Raw genomic sequence first — 4,312 nt, 5'->3', positions numbered from 1 at the left:
ACCTATTTGAAAAGCTGCCCAACGCATTGAGGTGAGGGTACTGCAATGTGTTTACCTAGTTTGCATTTAATAATAACAACTTGAACATTTTTTATTTCACTTTCATTTGAGCACAGTTTACATAAAATCTTTTGTCAAATAGTTTATTTTGCAATTATGGGCATATTGTTTTGATTTCCTGTTTCCAATAGCAAAAGAGGCATTCCATGGGAGAGTGTCATTGCCTTCAACTCTGACAATGCAAGTGTTATGAAAGGCAGAAACAATTCAGTGATTAGCAGACTAAAAGGAAGTCAGTCTTAATGTCCAGGACATTGGCTGCATTTGCCACCTTGCCCAGATTGCCACTGATTGTGGCATCAAAAGCAACCAAACCTTCAGTAGTAATATCCCAACCAAACTTGCATTTTGGTTGGGATATACACCACCTTTGACAAAAAGTAACAACTCTATCTAACTCTATTTCCAATAATTAAACCAAGAGCAAGAGCATTCATCAAAAATGCAGAGCTCCCCGTTCCATCCAAGTAAAACATCTTTCAGTGAGTATATTACTCTGTAGTTTAATTTAATTATGATCTAATCTTTTAACAGGCTGGGATAACCCTTACAGTGTGCCTGAAATGTTTCCCACTATCTAATGCATATTGTTGTTGTTTTTACTATTGCCTTGTAGAACAGTGAGAACCTTCTATGAAGCAGTTCTGAGAAAGATGTTCAACTGCTTCCCACTTGACTCCCAACTCCTGAAGGACCTGAGAGGGCTGGACCCTGCATCTCGGCCTCGCGTCACTCCAGGGACAGGTAGAGATTAGGGACTTTTTACAATGAACTTGTTGTGAGGTATTGCATGGTTTGCATAAATCATCAATGTTCATTTAGCAACATTATTGTTCTTTTTACAGGGACAAGGCTAGTAGCCCTGTTCCCTCAGTTGAACTTGAATGTGCATAGGCTGAGAGAGGAACTCATTGACTACCAGGTGACAGATAGTAAGCATCTCCCCTAAAAAGACAGAATTGACCGATTCTGGGGCCTTCTAGGCAAGGACATGGGTTTCAGTGAGCTGACAAGACTTATGAGGGCTTTATTATGCATTCCACACAGCAAGAGATGCAAGAGAACCACGCGACCATCAAAACAGTATCCCCATCCATTCTCTCACACACTGTCCTACCCATTGTCAAGTAATAAATAAACTTGTGCTGAATTTTTATTCCGTTTTGTGTCTTCATTTATATAATGTGTGTTCAGGTGGCCCTGAAAATTTCCATTATTTTAATATCCCAATGTTGACAGGTATGGACAACCATAGCACTACACTTGAACTTTATGCTTTGTCGATTCAATCAAAAAACAGCCCAAGGGCACTAAACCCACTGAACAGCAGGCCTCGGGCTTGAAAAAAAATATACTGTATGTCGCTGACGATGGAGAAGATTTTGGATAAGACTATCAGTGCCCTTGACGAGCGATTCGATAAACTAGGAGTGACTCTTCGAGCCAAACAAACTACACAACGAGTGTTAAATGAGAGAGTTAAGACGGTGGAGGGGCAGGCCAGTGATCATGTAACTCCTATCCTTTCTCTGGAAGCTTCCCTGGATACTTTAAGTAAAGAGAACGAGATGCTAGTGTAACGGAGATGCTAGTGTAACGGAGGCCAGCTAGTACAGGGGTTGGACAATGAAACTGAAACACCTGGTTTTACAACACAATAATTTGTTAGAATGGTGAGGGCCTCATTTTGCATCCAAATACAGCACCAATTCATCTTGGGAATGACAGATAGAAGTCCTTCACAGTGACCAGAGGGATTATGAGCCGTTCTTCTTCCAGAACAGTGTCCGGGTCACTATATGATGCTGGTGGACTCTCTCCTCCAAAACACCTCAATAATATTCAGATCTGGTGACTGTGCAGACCATGGGAGATGTTCAACGTCACTTTCATCTTCATCAAACCCTTCTGTCACAAGTCTTGCTGTGTGTGTTGGTGCATGATCATGCTGATACACGGTTTGAGCATCAGGTGCTCATGATCCTCCAGAAGGGTTTGGTTGTCCTCGGCAGTGTCGTGTCCATCAAATACAATCAGGATTGTCAGGATATTGGAGCTCAAACCATCACTGATCCACCCGTGCTTCACTCTGAAGATTGGCCGCCAGGCATATAGATGTGAAACCTCCAACATTGACCAGTGTTTCAGTTTCATTGTCCAACCCCTGTAGTTGCTGTGCAAGTAAACCTCACTCCTCTGATCTCAATCATGTGACAGACTCTTTCTAATCTACCTGTATCTGTGTCAATGGTTCCCTTTACATGCCTATGAATGCAAAACTCCACAGAGTCACTTTATTCTGACATAATCCAAATGTAGTTGTATAAGTATACAAACCAAAGGACAGGTAATGGTTTTTACCTGTTACCTTAAACTCAAGCAACTTTTAAGATTATTACTTTTACTTTGAGTAAATATTTCTATAAGTACTTGTACTTTTACTTGAGTACAGTTTTTGGATACTATACTATACCCACCTCTGGCCTCCACCAGGGTCTATCCTGAACTATTACTTTTTTATTTCATATCCCAACACATCAAGTTAAAGGGATAGTTCACTTTGAATTTTTTTTTTATATGTTTTACAAAGGCATCCAAGATGTAGGTGTCTTTGTTTCCACAGTTGCTTCAATTTTGATATTTTTAGGTCAAACCGTTCTTGTCTGTCAGTCATATAATGAAAGTATATGGGGTCCACCTCAAAGAGCATGCACAGAGAAGTCCAAATTAAACATGATTTAATGACTCGTAAATGTAAGTACACATTGATGGCCTAAGACACGAAACGAGCGAGTTGTGTGAGAAAACGAACAGTTTTTATATCGTTTTTACTTCTTGGAATCTGTTATGGAAATTTTTGTACCTAGATCTTAAATAATAATTAAAGTACAATGAAGATCTCGAAAGTCATAAGTATACATGTTTATTTCTTGCAAGAAAGGCAGTTCCCACACAGACAGGGTCTGATATGAGAAGGGCAAAGATCCTTCTCAATTTCCAGACTTTATATACACAAATAATCCCCCTTCTTGATGTACCCCTCCTTTCCTTGCCAAGGCTCCTGCACGTATACAGGTTCCAGTTCTCCTTTTCCTCACACTCAAGCTAGTTATTGTTACCGGGCAGACTTTTCTGTCCTTTTGACCTGGCCTGTCTGTCCTATTTTGCAATTTCCCTGACACAGCATTTACTAAAAAAAAAAAAAAAAAAAAAACGCATCTATTGTATGAATCATCTCTGTCTAAAAACAAATAAAACATCTATGTATTATAAAACACACAGGCAGATACACATATTCAAAAAAGAAAAGATAATATGAAAGATAATATGATTGGTTCTTCATTTACTGCCTCCTCTGTTACCAGGTAGAGGAGACTTTGTTTTAATGATTACTTCATAGATGTCAAGCTCGAACTTCGTCATCTGTCTGGTTCCATTTCTCACATTTGTTATTTATACACACAATCAGGTGCTTGACACACACACACACACACACACACACACACACACACACCTCTAAAGTACAAAATGTCTTAGTGCATTGTCTCAGAGATTTAGCAGATAAATGAGGTCAACTAATAAACCATGGTTAGATTAATATTTAGTTTAAAAATTCCCTTACAAATCACAGTCACGTCCTTGTACTCCTAGGGTGAGCCCAGGATGTAATCTCTTGCGCGTGTACATCACTTATTGTTTACACAGAGATTTCGGAAGTTTTACCTTTTACTGTGAAGAGCTAAATATCGAAATCGTCTTCCATTCCGATTTCCTGTATATCTACAGTAAATATGTTTAGATCTTCACAGTGATGTGATATTATAGCATATTATGATATGCATTGCCTGTCTTGTTCTCATCATTTGCCAGGAAGAGTTTGAAGTCACTTGGCTATCTTGTTGCAGGACCACCTATGATGTACCGCTGGGACAAGCCACGACACAATCTCTCCTGACTTTTGACAGAATCATCATGGTCGGAGTCCGTTGAGAAGACAAAATGCTTCTTAAGCATCATATGGACAAAGGACTGGAGACAAATTCCCTCGAATGTTGGTGGGAGGTTCATCAAGGCATGAAGAGTGGAAGAGTGCATTGCCATCCTGGATGTAGAAAACATCCTTCGGATAAGGGACATCTTCAGAAACATCTTCCATTAAGTAGTGAAGGATTGCAGCCTTGTTGGTCTTATTGAAGAACCCATCAGCTGTGCCTATACATAGTTCCCACAGGCGAATTAATGTCACGTGACC

At 39.7% G+C, this 4,312-nt stretch overlaps 1 long non-coding RNA gene across 1 annotated transcript; it reads left to right on the top strand.

Annotated features, from left to right (window-relative positions):
* Positions 1 to 484: 484 nt before the first annotated feature.
* On the top strand, positions 485 to 4,087 carry LOC120466835 (uncharacterized). The gene is made up of 3 exons (XR_005620051.2): positions 485 to 542; positions 677 to 804; positions 3,966 to 4,087. It is a non-coding gene; the product is annotated as an uncharacterized LOC120466835 (long non-coding RNA).
* The last annotated feature ends 225 nt before the right edge of the window (positions 4,088 to 4,312 follow it).

This window comes from Pimephales promelas, chromosome 15 (assembly GCF_988280905.1).
Source record: "Pimephales promelas chromosome 15, fPimPro1.hap1.1, whole genome shotgun sequence".
In the NCBI taxonomy this organism is placed as follows: domain Eukaryota; kingdom Metazoa; phylum Chordata; class Actinopteri; order Cypriniformes; family Leuciscidae; genus Pimephales; species Pimephales promelas.
The sequence above is the reverse complement of the archived record's forward strand: the minus strand, read 5'-3'. Positions and strand labels throughout refer to the sequence as shown.